We start from the raw sequence: 15,901 nt of genomic DNA on the forward strand, positions 1-15,901 counted from the left end.
AATATACTTTGTTTGCTGTTTATAATAATAACAATGAGAATACCTGGCAAAGACACAGTGCAGTGTTTCACATCAAGTGTCTTATAAGGAATAATATAGAGTATCACTAACCTTGTAGTACCTATGATACTTCAGGATGCTTTATGCAGGTAAGACCCATTCTAAATAGAAATCTCTCCTGCATAAGAATTCAGATGTTTCTAATGTTGTAATGTGCCCCAGCAAGGTGTGTGCATTACCTGCTCAGCTCTGCTCTCCACCCCACAAGCACATAAACAGACACCACCATGGTATTGAGCAGCTCTCAGTTCTCGTGACAAACATTACTGCCCTGGAACAGAAGGGCCAGTGCTGGGAGATCTATACAAAGAATGTATCAAAGAACAGTGACAGAAGCAACCCCTCTTCTTCCTTCCAGTTCTGGCACCTGTGAAGCTCTTTCTGGGTGTTTCATTAGGAGTGCTGTCACACCAGTAAATGAAAGCCAGTCATTATTACAAAGACTGAAGGATTGGTGTCCCTCAAGCCATTGGGCTACCATATGTAACACTTCGTAAACATGAGTATCAATGACTGCACCGTGTCTCTACAGCCTCAGCTACTGCAACTCTGCCAGCAGAGGCCGTGGCACTGCCTTGTGCTCCAGCTGTACATGCCATGGGATGGGTTGGTGGGTCTGATAGCATCAAATGTGCCTCTGATGAAGTCTATTAACTCACTTTGAACGAGCCTGAAGTTGATGCTACATTTTCTTAAGATTTGATCCTGAACAACAAAGGCTGTTTAAGACCAAAGAACATCACAGATCTGTAGAAGAGCTTTGTCTGGCTATGGCAGTACGCTCACAAAGGATCAGCATTTTGAACTGGATTATGGGAAAAAATATTGGTAAGTAGATATACTGATTAATAAGAAATCTGAAACCACCTTTAGAACAAATTTAAGATGTGGCCTCAGTGTTACCCTATCCACCTGAAAATAATATGGAGGATTAGACATGAAAGCTAGAACGTCATTTATCCCTGAGCTGAGGTAATGGCTACTAAAAATGTGGATTTCATTGACGGATGATTTAGAGAACGTGATGACAGATGCTCAAAGATGGCTCCATTAAAAATAAAAGCAACATACTTAAATCTCATGAGGAGGCATTTTTTCTTATTGGTAGAAAATGTATGTCAAGACCTTTAGAAACTTAGGAACCACATAACGAGAAAATAACAAAGAATCAGCACTCATAAGTGTCTGGCTGAAGTTCCCACTAAACGGGCTTTGATAGATATTTTTTCCTGACAACAAAGGCACCAGAGAGATTGGCTGGATTCTAGTTCTCCACTACAACCTATAATGAAAAATACTTCCTGTGGCCAAATGAAAAGAAAAGAACACTTTTGCCCTGAAAATGTGGGTTTGTTTGTACTTCTAAAGTGAATCTAGTCCAGGGATATCATCCAAGGACATCAACACCATCAGGGCCAAAGGGGGAGATGTAGTTATTAAAGTGTCCCAAATACTGGGACATTGTGTGCTTTGAAGATGAGAGTTTTATCAATGACTGAGAAGATACTGAAAATCTAGACAATAAAATTAGTATTCTTTTGCTTCTGAGAGTTCAAGCTCCACTGCCAGCTGTAATGCACTGCCTCAGTGTTTGGTATCAATGAGGGTGACACAAAGACTTAGCCCAGAGCTATTCCCCTTTTCTCTGTGGGCCTCAGTGACAGCTGCCTGCTGCCACAGCACCGGTCTTCTGGAAACACTGGTCTTGAGTGCAGCTGATGATAGTGGCTGGCCTCAGCCCACTCCTTAATAGGACACAAGAAGAGAGAAACAGACCCTTCAAACGAGGCTCTTCCCACCAAAAAGTAAATGTCAAAAATAGGTAAGCTGGATAACTCCCCAGAATACCCACTCCTCTCCTAAGCTGACGTGCTTAGATACAAACATTCACATTGCAGACATCTACAAATAGATGAGAAGAATCCCACCTCAGACACCTGTATTTCAGAAGAGGAAAACTTTGGAGCCTTATGGCACAAATGCACCTAAGAAGTGATATTATCATCACAGTCTTATACATCACAAAGACTAAAGTCCCAAGACTTCTCTGGGCATTCACAAAGAATGTCAAACTGCACATTTGAAAGGAATGTGGCCTGTTTCTCAAGAGAAAAAAAATTATGTCCATCATGTCATACACCTTTCACATATGGCTTAAAGCCTGAGAATTTCATAAAGTTGACTAATAGTCATTTTACTTATTTGACAACAAACTCAGAAAAACACCTATGACAAGAAAATATAGTACCTATGAATTATAGTAATAATAAACTATCCCAAATTAATATATCCAAGTAAACACTAGGACTTTGCCAAGGAACAATAAACTAAAGATTTGTGAAGTTTGGAGCTCCTTTTTATCTTTGGATAGAGTCCTTGTAGAGGAAGTATACATACTGTGATTTAACAGACTCAAAGAAAAATAAGCTTTTAATCTTGCCTTATAACAAGATTCGTCCATAATATTTTCATAATTAAAAACTAGGAGTAGGCAGGTGAGAGGCAGAGCTATTCCATGTGAACAAAGAAATGAGAAAGAAAGGCGTAATTGGGGCTCCTACTTTCAGTTCCTACTGCTCAAGCTATAAAATTGCTGTAATGCCTTTCTAAGAGAGCTTTATGATGTTTTTTCATAATGTCTTCCAAGCTGAAGCAGACCTAAAGGCTTCCTTTGATATGTTTACACTGAATTAACGTTAATTAGAGATGAAGGGTAAAATGAGTGATCTGTTCAGCTGACCAAATGTGGATGTCTAAATAAGAGTGAGATTAATTGTCTCTAATCTCCATTGACTCTATTGACTAGTCTAACTACCTCAGGGGAGGTTCAGGTTGGATATTAGGAAAGATTTCTTCATTGAGAGATAGGTTAAGCATTGGAACAGGCTGCCCAGAGAAGTAGTGGAGTCACCATCCCTGGAAGTGCTCAAAAATGACCAGAAGTGGCACTTTCTGATATGGCTTAGTGGGCATGGTGATATTAAATCTAATTGTTGGACTTGATTTTGCAGGTCTTTCCCAACCTTAATGATTCTGTGATCTATGATTATATGACTACAAAGATCATTTAGACTCTCAAGTCACTTGTGGACATCTACAGTCTAACACCTCTCCCAGGCCTCACAACTCTCACTGACAGATAAGTGAATATTCCAGACTAGCTTAGTGATGAATGAAATTGCCCTAAAAAAAAAAAAAAAAGAAAATAGAAATTGTCTTAAAATAGGAGACAATTCTATTGGTATGAGAATAAAATTCTGCACTTGGGCAGACCTTGGAGTATATTGGGCTAAGGAACAATTCTGAGGAAAAAAAATCAATAAACTGAAGATTAATCAACAGTGTCAATTGCTAATAAAAACCAAAACTGTCATAATATGATGGAATGTACTTCTGACAAGGCATATGAAGGGATCCTTCATTCTGTTTGTCACCAGTTATACTGCATCTAAGAACGCAAGAAGAAAGATGGAAAATAAAGCTACAAGAATGACTGAAGGTCAAGAAAAATAAGTTATCCTCAATCATTTTCAAATCAAGATCCAGAAAATGGTCTTAACTTGCAGCAAAAGAGACTCAGGTTGCGGATCAGGCTTGTATGAGTAATTTGCACATGTCAAAAAGGACAGTTTTCTAAAATGCTTAAACACTGGATTTAACTACCTTGAGAGGTTCTGCAATCTCCATCCTTGGAGGTGTTGGAAAGCAGGTTAGTCAAATATCTGTTACAGAGAACATAGGATATTTAATGTGACTTGACCAGAAGGAAGGAGCAGATGACCTCATATCTGCTTATCTGCTCTAGCACTGCTTTCTGTAATTCTGTGATAATAAGTCACTTTAGAGACTTGTCTTTGACTGCAACGCTGTGTCATATCCAGGATTAGAATATTCTGTCTTTTCTCATTATTTTAAATAACACCAGCCAGTAATACTGGCCTATTCTTCAGACAAAAAAAAAAAAAATCCCTCTTAAGCCACATAAACAGAGATCCTTTCCTTCCCTTGGAAGGGAAGGGATCTCCAAAGACCATCTAGTCTGATCTCCCTGTCATGAGCAGGGCTTCTCTTACTAGATCAAGTTGCTCCAAGACCCATACAACATGACCTTGAACACTTCCAATGATGGTGCATCCACAGCTTCTCAGGGAAACCTGTGCCAATATCTCACTGCCTTTAGTAAAAAATTTCTTCTTTATGTCTAATCTCAACCTGTCCTCTAGTCAGTTTAAAACCATTGCCCCTTTTCCCTGTCACTACAGTCCCTCTGTGTTTCTTAGAAGTTCTCTTTCTATACTGAAAGGCCACAATGAGTTCTATACAGAGCATTCTCTTCTCCAGACTGAACAACAGTCTTTCCACATAGAAGAGGTTTTCTACCCTTCTGATTTTTTGTGTCCCTCCTCTGGACCCACTCTAACAGGTCTTGTCCTATACTGGGAAGTCCAAAGCAGGTTGGTAACTGCCAGCATCCTCTTTTTTACCACTTTAAAACTGGGGGTGATGTTTCCCTTTTTCCATCCACTTGTGACCTCACAGGATAGCCATAACTTTTCAAGAATAATGGAAAGTAGTTTGGCAACTGCATCAACCAGTTTCCTCAGGACTCTGGGACGCACCTCATCAGGTCCCACAAGCTTGTGTTGGGATTCCTCAGGTGGTTAGGAACCCACTCTTCTCTTACCATTGGAAGGACATGGCTGCCCCAGTCCCTGTCTGAATTTCAGAGTTTTGAGAGAAGTGGGAAAGAACATTACCACTGGAAACTGAGCCAAAAAAAAGAAGAGGAGTAACTGAACCTTCTCCATTTCTTCTGTCATCAGTCTTCCTATTTATCAGGGCAGGGATTGGTGGTATAAATCTTGCAAATTTAAAGAAGTGCATAACTACATTATTGTTGAGTCTTTAAATATAAACTGGGCAATTTCATCATTTTTATGTCTAAAAAATCACACTCACATTTACAGCCACATCAATTACATAGCACAATGAACACATTACGTTGCAGACACAAAACTGAGCATGCAATGTCATGCACTACTTTTGCACCTTTTTAAGTTCCCTGTAAAATCCCTGAAACAAAGACCCTAAAGAAAACTCTGAAGACTCTGTCATATATAAACATCACTTTCATTTTCTTCAGCAACTTCCCTGCAGAATAATGTTTTCGCAGACCCAGAAATACGACCTCACTCTTTGACCTTCTCAAAACAGATGGGTTGGGGGATCACCATGAAAACTGCAATTTCATAATCATCTATTACAACTGTTAAAACCCTCTGCCTTCTCAGAAACATGCTGTCCATTTGCACTGAGTTCAGGCAATTTTCTGGCATTATATTTAAATGACCTTATTCCCAGGGCTGAAAAATTACTTTGTCATTTGTTCTCGATGGCCCGAGCATACACCCACCACTTTTGTGGGGTCCTACAGCAATAATACAGTGCCTTCCAACAAAGTGATGTTTGGGAGGAGAAGTATGAACTTGGAAATTAGCATTTTAAAGCCAAGTGTTCTTTTACATTTGTGGCTTCATCTGCCTATGCTTCTTCCTGAATAATTCCTGAAATTAATTATCATGTTAGTGTTTTCTGTTTCTTGGGCATTTTTACCAAACTTTAGAATTGAATTGAATTTCCCAGTTCAGTTTCAGGATGAACATTCTTATTTGCATCACAGAAGACCAGGGGAGATTTCACACATAAACGGTGTCTCATGCTTCACATACAGGTGTAAATGGATACATAACATGTCTCTTCTCTGTGCCTTGGCAAAACTTCCTTAAAAACTGCTGTTCAGCATTTTGGTTGTTTCTATACTAAGCTTTAAAAAGTAGAAAACATGCTACCAAATTTAATACTGTGACCCTATATATTTAAAAAGTCATCAGATCTCTCAGATTACACTAAAATTCCAATGCCATTATTTTGCTTCTATAACCCCTCAAGTAGCAATGTAGAAGCCAGTGGCTCTGGGACAGGCACTGTCCTCTAGAACTCCACCAGTGACACTTGCCACCCAGATCCACAGATCCAGTAACACTGGCAGTTTATCTCTGTTAGCAGATCAAAGACACACTCAGGATTTGTCTAGACAAGGAACTTTGAGAAAACTTATCTGAATTAACCAAACAAAGAGAACGATATGTTGGATTTACACTCTAAGTATCTGCGCAGGTGTTTATTATTATTATTCAGTAAATCTGCATTATGAATCTATTGAGATTAACTTCCATGTCACATAGATAACTCAGCGGCAGTTTCTTAACAGGAAATTTCTAATGTGAGCCATAAAGCCATCCTCTTTCTTAAGATTTTTTCAGCCAGGAGAGACTTGATCTAAACCTGCAGTTCTTAACCAGGCAGCAAGAGGAATGATGGCATCTATGACAGAAGCGATCTGTTCAGCTGACTAGAAGTATTTGGTATTAGAATCAGATAATTTAGATATTCCATATTTAAATAGAGCCCTGTTGCTATCAAGATTTCCTAAAATTCAAACTAATGGCACATTCCAAATGTGGAGATATTGCCCCTCTTTCCATAAGAATTGAGAGAACAGACGTGTTTTGTTATGCACCTGACACAAGACAACAAAAAAACCCTGCATAACTTGACATTAGACACATAAAATACATATGTCTACATCTTACCTGTCAGATCATGCTCTGCACAATTGCATCTCCTCTCTAAAATAGACTAGATGAGTTATATATTCAAAGTACCTACCTCTCTCTACTGACCATAAAGAAGTGTAATGTGACATGGTACACACTGTTTAGCTCTAAACTACATTAATGTGTACCAAGTTTTCCCTAATATTTGTTTTATCTTGGCATGCCCTGCTAGTGATGATCAAGTTAATTACAGCAGCTATCAGACCTCTGGCTGCAAGCTGTATCTCCCCCTTCTCCTCTGCAGGTCATCTTCTGTGCATTTTCATTTCATATCCGAATGAAAGTCATATTTCAATGTTGGTGGGGTTTTTTGGAATGTTCCAACTATTTTGCTGCAAATAGCATCTGAATGTTACTTGGCACGAGCACTGGTGTTTTAAGAAACCGTGCTCACCTGTAGAAAAGACAGATGGAAAAGGCTCAAGGGCATTGTCTCACATGAGATTGCTCTAGCAGTCCCACTGCCGAGACTGTGACACCACAGTAATCCAGCAGATGTACTTCAGCCTGTGAGCCCCACTTCTCCAGTCTGATTTCAGGAAGGTTGGTGCATCCCCTCAAAGGCCCAGCCTTCACCTGAGGCCACAGTTTGAAAACCGGTGCTCCAGACCTCATAAAGGCTTGAATTAAGCATGTATGGCATTTTCTGGATAAGACTATGTGGAATCTAGTTTCCTTCTGTGGCAGGATAACAGATGGGAGAAGCAGAAGGTGTCATATCTTGACTGTTTTTGACACTGACATGTATTATTATTCTACCTCAGACACAGAAACACAGTTTAGAGGAAACTGATATGGAACGAGTACAAAGTGGCTGGGAAATCATTCACTAGAAGTATTTGTTAGTGGTTAGTTATTGAAAGGGAATCATATATAGAGTGGAATTCCACAGGAATCCATGCTAAATTTGGGGCTTATCAATATTTCCATGAACAACCTGAATGAAGGAAGATAAAATATGCTCATTCATTACTGCAGATAATCCCACAGAGACCATCAGCTCACTGGAAAATAGGGCTGAAATTCAGATTATCTTTACAAGTTGGAGAAATAGTCTTAAATATAGGTGGCAAACTTAAGTAAGGACATATGGAAAGTCCTGCACTTTCACACAACACAAATAAAGTCTAGGCAAGAAGTGATAAGACAACAGCCCCATAGAAAGGAGTTAGCAGAGCACAGCCAGGGTTGACTCAACAGTGCTGTTGCAATAAAAAATATATTAAAGAAGAGTAAACCCCACAGTGGGATAGGAAGAGTAAAGAATAAGATAGCCTTGGGAGACTTGAATTGTGGCATGGTCCTAGATGGAATACTGAGTCTAATCTGAGATACAGTGAAGGAGAAATTGGACAGAGTTCAGAAAAGAAAGAGAATTGTGAGAAGTGAAAAAAAAATAGCACACCAGTGAAGAAAATGCAAAAGGACTGGCATGGTTTAGTCCACAGATGACTGCAGAAGACGCGCCAAGGAAACACTTCCAGCAGGAGGGGTGGTTAAACACTGGCATCGAATGCACGAGGAGTGTGTAAAACCTCCATCCATGGATATCTTTAGGAACAGGCTAGACAAATGGAAAATACAAAGGGTAGCAGATCATCAGGCCATAGGGAGAAGTTCAACGATCTCTGAGTTCCCTTTTACCTCTATTTTCCAGGATGCAGTCATTCTGCATCTTCTAAACTTTTTGCTGGGAGCAGTTGTATTTAGAGTAATTGTTCAAAGACCAGCATTTCTCATTCAGCAACCTTGGGGCTGAATGAACCTGAGCTTTTTACTTGTTATAAATTCAGTAAGTTCGCTACTGCTCAGAGTTCACCGCACTAAAGCTAAGGCAGTTAGACAGCCTGCTTTTATAATGCTTTCAGTGAATAAATTTGCACAGCTGCTACCTACAGTCTACATTATTGCTCAGCACCACTTTGTTAATTTGGAATCCAGATCTGGTGACTGATTTAGGAAAACAGTTCAGCTAATCCCTAGTGAATAGAAATCCTCAGCCTAAGATTGTCCGGCTCACCAGATTCCCACACGTGCAAAAGCAGCAGCTGCCTTGCAAAGGGAAGTTAAAATATCAAGCACAAACTTTAGGGGGTTTTCATATGACATGCTTATTTTCCTTCCTCAGAGACCTAGGGCTCCAAAAGGAAGGAGTAGAGACAATCACAAACTTTCCCAGTAGATGCCTTTCATAGTAAGGTGGAAAGTGCACTTATGTGTTCTAGAGAGCTCTGAGAGGGCAATGATCCTGGCGGGACAACATTCAAGGCTAGTGTTAAAAAAAATAAATTCTGCTAATTGGCCTGGTCTTGTTTCTTCAGTCAGCCAATAGAACTAGTGTGCATAGCCATGTGATATTAATAACCCATATATTTTAAACTGTCTTCATGTAATTGCCTTCTGCATGATAAAACACATTCAGACAGAGTACTGTGAACTACAGTTCCTTGGTGAGAGCTTCTGGGCTAGAATCCATTGTTATGGGAAGGCTCCTGTGCATCCTTCATGCCTGATAGGAATCCCTTGACTGACCCACGATCTGCTGAGTTTTGGGAGACAACATAAGACCCATTACTTCATTCAAACTTGGCGTGAGGTAGGCAAGCAGCTGGGATATAGAGATAGGCCAACCAGTCAGACATATGGTATGTACCATACCTGTTCTGCAGTAGCCATTCAAATTTAGAAATCAAAGAAAAAATACAATAAAACCAACTATTTTAATTACAAAAATGGAAATTCATTTCTTCCTCAAAATTACTGTTATAAAGACATAATAACTGCTCTCAGATAAGTCCTTCTGAGTGGCACTCCATTAGTGAATGGTTCTGCTGCAGCTAGAAATAGCTTCTCTTAAGCACAAAACTTTCATTTACCTTATTCAGGAGAATGTCCCCCAGAAATGAGTCTCTCTATTCTCCTATTTATAATACAAGCTTTGAGACCATTATGTAAGTTGTCTAGCTATATATTGATTTATATATGCCCCTGGATATCTGAAACATATGCCTCCCTTTTCTCATTCTTGCTGTGCTCTTGCACTGATTTTTTTTCACTTCCTCCCATACTTTCTTCCACTGTTTCTGAGGGGTTTTTTTTCCTTCCAAATTGAGATGTATGGAATTAACCCTAGAGGATCCTTTTCAACAGACTTATGCTATTCTCCTGTTCTCAAGAGCAAAGAGATTTACTGATGAAATACTCTCTCACCTCCTGCCAATTACAAAATGGAACTCAGTGCAGTGCAGTGCAGGCCACTAGAGCAGAAGAGCTGAAATCTGTTCATTAGAAGTAGGATATTCTTGTCCAAGGTTATTTTCTAGCAAGTGCACATTTACAGGTACAATTAGAGACCTCTGATGTAATGCCTAAGAAAAAAATGAGGCTCAGAATCTAAAGCTATTCAAATACTTACTTCCTACTGCCCAGCAAAAAATATTTAAACAGGAGTCAGATGCCCAAGGACCCCAGAGGATCTTTGGGGATCCAGGCCTATGGTCCCATGTGAGTTACCCAAGCACCAAACAATTCAAGATGCTCTCAGGTGAATAAGAGTCTCATGTGGAAAACTTTACTAAAGTTTCTGACATAAATATACTTCTGGGAAGTGAACTAGGTGTTGCTGGTCTGTTTTCTGAGATCTGTATTACAGATAGCCAATGTGTACCAGAAATGGTTGTGTGTAAACCATGTGTTGATTGTGTTAACTTACAGTTTTTGTAGTGTCACACATTGCTGAGCCACTCACATGACCTGTAAAAAAAAAAGAAAAAATAAAAAAAAAACCAAGCCATATTTACCAAAGCTATATAACTAGCTTTTGATTAGCAAATTCTTTCTGAATACCATTTTAGACTGACAAGACTTCCTTTTCATATAACATCTTGAAATTTTTACATTTAGCTAGATACTGACAGATCAGGGATCTGGCATCTAAGGTAGGATACACATTTCCAAATCAAGTGTTTCAATTTGCTGTGCAATCCATGAGAAAATCTGGACTCTCAGAAGAGTGATAAATACCCAGTTGCACATTAAACCACAAAGAGTCAGGTAATACAACAGGCCAGACATGTGAAGCTGCTGGAATCTCATTTCTCTCTGGAGTTTGCATACCTTGAAGCAACAATTCAAAACTAGTTTGAATTCTAGACCAGCACCTAGCATCGTCCTGAAGCACTGAGCATTGCTAGTATGGGTGAGCACTTCAGCAGGAGCAGTACTATTACATTTGCACATTGCAAATCTCCAAAGCCACAAGCACACGCATTTCATCACCCAAATACTTTCATTTCTATCTAAGCAGATGTACAGTAGAGATGCTGAAGGTTTCTCCATACATCAGCCATTTATTACACTAATCATTTTGGTTACTCTTCCTTCAGTTCACTCTAGAACACTTATTAATTTATGACTGAGAGATAATATTAATTAATCTATTAAAAAGAGGAAATATACATTCAGATGTATGCAGGGAAACATTTTCTCTCTGTTCACTCTTAATTTACATCTTGATGAGTCAAATCCCCACTGTTACACTGCCAAGTCAAACAACATTTCGCCATCAATTAAAATTGTCCCACGGGATTGGAGAACGCAAACCTCTTTAATGAATTTGGTCCGCTAAATTCTTATGGCCAAGGAAAAAACTGTATTTTGCATCTCTAAGCAAAAATAATGAAGAAGACATCTTTTCAGAGCCACTAGCTTTTGAGAGGGGGGATGATTTGCCGTTTCAGTGGAGGAGTATCGGGGCCCAGCTGCACCGCCCTGGAGGCGGGATGGCCGGCGGTGCCACCCGGGTGACCGCAAGGGCGGGCGGGGCGGGCGGGGCGGGGCGGGGCGGGCGGCGGCCGGGGGTCTCCACGGGGGAGGGGGGCAAAGGAGAAATCGAACAAGCGGGGAAACCACAAGGCGTATTGGTGCAGCTGTACAGATGCCTGGAGGGGTTGATGTTATCAACAGCCTTTTCGAGCTTTGGGCTAACTGTGTGCTTTTACAGGGAGGAGATGGGGGGTGCTTTTTGAACGCCGCATCTCGGCAACCCCGTGTTACCGGAGAGCCCGGGGAGAGGCGGCGGCCAGCTGTAGCGAGCCCGGGGCGAGCTGAGCGGGGAGCCCGGGGCGGGCTCTGCCGGCCAGCCCTTCCCCGCACGGAGCCTTGGCCGCGGCCGCAGAGGGGCCGGGCCGGGCCGGGGCCGAGCCGCGAGTGTCCGGGGCGGTCTCCGCGGCGAGCGGCAGAAAGCGAGGCCGAGGCTCAGCCCCTCCGGGCTGCCACGGGCAGCTCCCTCCTCCCCGCACGTCCTGCCCGCCTCGGCCTCCGCCCGACCCGGCGCCTGCCGGCGCTGCCCTCTGGCAGCACGGACTGCTCCGGCTGTCCCGGCACCGTCCCAGGAGGTACCAGCACGGTCCGAACTGTTCCAGCGCTATTCCAGCCCTGTCCAGTCTGTGCCAGGACCGTCCCAAGGCAGTTCCAGACTGCACCAGCACTGTCCCAGATGTTCCAGCACTGTCTCGACCGGTGCCAGGGCAGTTCCAGTCTGACCCAGCTTTGTCCCAGCACCGTTCCAGGATGTCCCAGCACTACCAGAACTGTTCCAGTACTGTACCCGTCCATAGTCACAGACTGTCCCAGCGCTGTCCCAGACTTTCCCAGTGAACTGTCGTGAACTGTCCCAACACAGTGCCACAACTGTGCCGGCACTGCCGCAGCTTCTCTGCGGGTACCCATCCCACCTGTCCCCCGGGATGCCCTAGGGCGAAGCTCGTCCCCCGTGCACCAGCCTGGCGGCACAAAATGGAAGGACTTAGCGAGTGCAGCCCCCGGTGACAGTTCCAGGGCCGCGGGAACTGTTAATCGTGCCCCGGGATAGCACACGGACACTGTTAGAGAGACAAGCACGGGAAAAGGAGCCGGGGGTTTTGCCAATGGGACCCATACGCTGCTTTGCTGTGGTGTTTGCAGTTACTGTGCTCAGCAACACTTCAGCTCCCCAGGACAGTCCGAGCACGGACAAACCCGCAACTCGGGGTGTCAAGTTTGCAGAAAATGGCCGAAGATACTGGGGTTTTTTTCCTATTTTTTTTCTTTTTTTTCTTCCCGGAAATAAAAACAGTAAGCTGAACGCGGGAGATAAACGACTGTGTGGTGGTAAATACTGACCAGCAGTAGCAGCAGCAGCTGGAGCCGGATCGCCAGCACTGCCAGCGCGTTAACGGCGATGTTCGGAGCAGAGCGGGAGAAAAGGGAGATCTCCGGGCTGCCGCAGCTGCCTGCACGCCCACTGCCTTCACTGGCTCGAGTGTCTGCGAGAAAAGATAACAGGCTGGTGCAGAGAAACAATAAGATAAAAAACAAAAAAATATTTAGGGAGGGTGGGGGGGAGAGGGGAAACCACAAAACATTAATCATTCGGAAGTAGCTGCAGAACCACTGTCCCCGGCCGGGGCGCGCAGGGCAGGTGGCAGCGGGTGGCGGTGGCGGCGCTGCCATCCCTCTGTCCTGCACAGACCAGCCAAAGGGGCCAAGGGGGGAGCGGGGAAAATGAACCCCGCCGCAGGGAGACCCCGCTGCCCCTCTGGGAAACCGCGGGAAATGGACAAGGCGCCCGGTAGCATGGATGGCAGGACAGGCGGTGATAAAAGACTCCCCCACTCTCCAGAGGTGATGGAAAAGGAAAGTCTAAAACTCCCCAAGCATACACGTTTCAGTTTCAGCGGAGCGGTATGGAAATGACTGTCGTTCACTAGCAGGTCCTGAAGGCTTTTCGGAGAGTCAGAAGTTACGTTTCGAAGCAGTGTCATTGTCGTTTCTGTTTTTACACATTTCCAACACACCGGAAAGTTTCCATCCGAGCAATTTGAACATTTTATAGTAGCCACTCTTTTCCCCGGAAGCCAAAACCAGCCTGGGGATCAGATCTGCAGCAGGCTGGCAGCTGCTCTTCGCCTCGCTTCGCCTGACCAGGAGGTGACGGTAAGGACGGCTGCAGTGCCAGGACCCCCCGGCCCCTGGCTCCACCACCGCCTCACTGGGAACTGCCCCGGGACCACAATTGTGTCCCTCAGCAGCTCGGCGTCTTCCCCGAACGAGTAAATAACTCAGAAGCAGCAGCTAATTCAACTCCAAAAGGTCACATTTTGATGGGGGGGGGGGGGGGGGGGAGGAACCCTAAACAGTTGCTGCTGCTTTTTTGATTTTATTTTTTTTAATAACGGCATTCCAGCTTTTCCCGACTCTGAACTTCTTTCCTTAATTGCACCGTATAGCTTTCTGCTAAAAAGACGTGATCCCTTGCTTTTCTCTCTACATGTTAAATAACTCCTGATGTGTCAGGAGAAATAAAAGTACCACCAGACACCCAAGGTGCCGAGTATTTGCATTTGGTATTTTTACGACGAGATTTTAAATTACATAATCCTGAATTTACACCCAAGTCTGTGCAAAGTTTGACAAGAGACGAAACCCCGCCTCAGCGCCACTGGGGAGGAGAGGGACGGGGGACACACAAAATATAAGCTTGGGGACATCTCTGCGGAAAAGGGTATTCGAAAACGGGACGCTGAGAAAGCTGGCATCGAGAGGATGAGCAAGATGTTGAGCCTGGCACGAAAGCGAGCCGTCACACAGATATCTTGTTATCATCAGAGAAATCTTCGTAATGGGGAACGAAAAGGAGCGAGAAGGTGAACGCTTGCGGAAGGAAGAAGTGATGTCCCCATGCCCGTGGTCCCGGTGCCCGGCAGTCCCTCTGCAGCCAGAGGCGGCTGGGCTGCCATGGGGGACATTTATGAAATTACACCCCCTGCTCCTGGCCACAGTTCTGAAATCACGGAAGTTTTAAAAATAAATAAATAAATAAAAAGGAAAATAAAAGAAAAAAAATTGGAAAAGGCAAGTGCTCGCTGGGACACTGGCCACCTAAACCCAGGTTACTGCATTTCTTTTGCTAAACGCTGTCATTTTTTGTGGTATATATCGTCCCAATCGTGACGAGAACGTGTTAAAGACCCCACTAATTTACAAAGAACAAAGACACTTTCCACTACACTAGGAAAGAAAAAGAAGAAAGGAGGGGAGAAAAAAAACCAAAAACAAACAACCCACACCAAACCTCGACTCAATTGAAAACAACGATTTTGTTCTTGGACGGCTACCAGGTTTTTGCTCTTACTGTCCCGGGACTTTGATTTAACCTCAGTAACATCCTGAAAGGCTACAGTCGCTTTGCATACATTGCATCGTACCTTCTCGGTCCCGCAATGGAGAGCAGTACCGAGCTGACGGCGGGCTCTCCAGAAAGGTACTTTTTTCGGTAAAAGAAACGTGATGAGCCGCACGGGGTTAAATTAAACCTTGCAGAGATCCAGTTTGTATGAACAAAAATCGCCTAGTCTTTAACAACCTGGTCACACACGCTGGACATCGACAACGGTGTCTGAAAAATTATTAAGAAATTACGCGGGTCTAGACACACCCAAAAAACCAAAAAAAAAAAAAGATCAGACAAAAAAAAAAATTTTAAGTGCCCCAAAAATCTCGGTAGAAGTGACCGGTGTTAACTGCGGCTTACTGATCCTTCAGCTTCGCTTCAACACGCAGATCACGTCCATTCCCTCCACAGGTTTCCCAAAATCTCGCCTTTCCAGCCCCTTCTGGGGGCTTAACCTTACGGAGAGCGATCTGGGGGAGAGGAGGGGGCTCCGCCGCCCGCCCTCGTCCCGCTGCGGGGCTGCCCAAGCCCTCCGGAGGCGTTTGAGCGAGGGGCAAGGGGAGGGCACGGGGTCCTGGGCTGCCTCGCAGAGCCCGGGGAGTGCAGCCCGGGGGAAACCTCGGTGCTCCCGCAGAATGCCCAAGAAAACCGCCGAGGAGGAAAGCGGGATGCCGGAGTCGCTCCTGCTTCGCTGGAAGTGCAGACGCACCGTGTCAGCCCCGGCACAGCTGAAGCCCCCACTTCTCACTGCCTCTTCCCTCACTTCTCTCTCCTCCCCAGCTATATCTGGGGCTTTTATTGTTGGGCTTGGATTTTTGATTTTTTCGGTTTGGGTCTTTCTTTCAATTTTTCCTCCCTTAAGGGCAAATATCTTCTCTCCTTTGCCTTTGACATTTGGGGCTTATGAGCAAGAAGAGCTCTCTCTTTCCATGACACCACGGGGGAAATTTGG

The 15,901-nt window shown here is 43.8% G+C and overlaps 1 long non-coding RNA gene across 2 annotated transcripts in view; it reads right to left on the reverse strand.

Annotated features, from left to right (window-relative positions):
* Positions 1-15,901, reverse strand: part of LOC134414547 (uncharacterized) — an 86,893-nt gene that overhangs the window by 15,700 nt on the left and 55,292 nt on the right. The window contains exons 8-9 of one of the 2 annotated variants that reach the window (XR_010026783.1): positions 12,900-13,042; positions 10,450-10,490 (exon numbers count right to left, since the gene is read on the reverse strand). This is a non-coding gene — a long non-coding RNA (uncharacterized LOC134414547). The remainder of the gene's footprint in view (positions 1-10,449; positions 10,491-12,899; positions 13,043-15,901) is intronic. The other variant, XR_010026788.1, reaches the window with a different exon arrangement.

Source organism: Melospiza melodia, chromosome 2 (genome assembly GCF_035770615.1).
Source record: "Melospiza melodia melodia isolate bMelMel2 chromosome 2, bMelMel2.pri, whole genome shotgun sequence".
Taxonomy (NCBI): Eukaryota; Metazoa; Chordata; class Aves; order Passeriformes; family Passerellidae; genus Melospiza; species Melospiza melodia.